Below are 1,050 nucleotides of genomic sequence, written 5' to 3' on the forward strand. Positions count from 1 at the left end.
ATAAATTATTAAATAAATAATATAATTATATAAATTATTTAATAAAAAACATTTCAACAATAATGTGGCGAAAGGCGTGCTCCCAGTATATTTCTGATATAGGAGCGCCCCTGAGTCAGAGCGTCATGTGACCGCTCGCGACTTAGCCGTGCGGTGGTGAGGATCGCGCGCCGGAATCGGCCCGAAATGTACAAATCCTTGCGACTACTGCCTTAAAACGTAAAACTATTTAACTGATCATACGAATTACGGTGTAATCTATGTTCGGTTTCAGGACTAAACTTGGTAAGGTCGTAACGAAGCTTTAAAATATTTTTCTTTGTCAAACGAAACAAGTAATAATTAGCGACCGTCTACTAAGTTAATTATACGTTGTCTCACATATTTCTAAATGAGTGCTCTACAAAAATTAAATTATCCACCGTTTACAGTTTTTGATTTTTATTTAAAACAATTACCTGTGCAACTTATTTTGTAAATTGCTGTTCAACATAATGTCACCAAAAATACAAATGCGATTGCAATTCTTTCTTAGGCAAACGAGAAGATGCTTCAATAATCAGTCTTAAAGTATGATTTAAATTAATACAGTTGCTATACCAAACTGGTCCAGCTTTCAAAAATAAGTTTTTAGTAGTTTAGTCAGTTGAGATAAAGTCAACGAGTCGCACCAATTTTCAGTAATACCTAAAAATGAATTTCGTAAAAAGGACCTCATAATAATAATATGACTACATAATAATAATTAGATAATGATATTACTTGTGTTTATTACATATAATACTTCAGAATGGATATGCAATAGTCCTGACAGACTTGGGAATTTGTTCGTTGCAGTTAAACAGAGATGTAAACCATACGTGAATTTGACAAAGTCCCAAATTTTGTTCCAAACATTCTTCCGTAAATTAGAAGATACTAAGGTTCAATAAGTATAAAACAATATCAATAATAAAGGGCATAGAACCATTATAATATATATATATATATGTAATAAACAATTTAAATACAATTTAAATACAAAAATCAGACGTTTCGACTACGTTTGAG

Source organism: Trachymyrmex cornetzi, unplaced genomic scaffold, assembly GCF_001594075.2.
Source record: "Trachymyrmex cornetzi isolate Tcor2-1 unplaced genomic scaffold, Tcor1.1 scaffold933, whole genome shotgun sequence".
Lineage (NCBI taxonomy): Eukaryota > Metazoa > Arthropoda > Insecta > Hymenoptera > Formicidae > Trachymyrmex > Trachymyrmex cornetzi.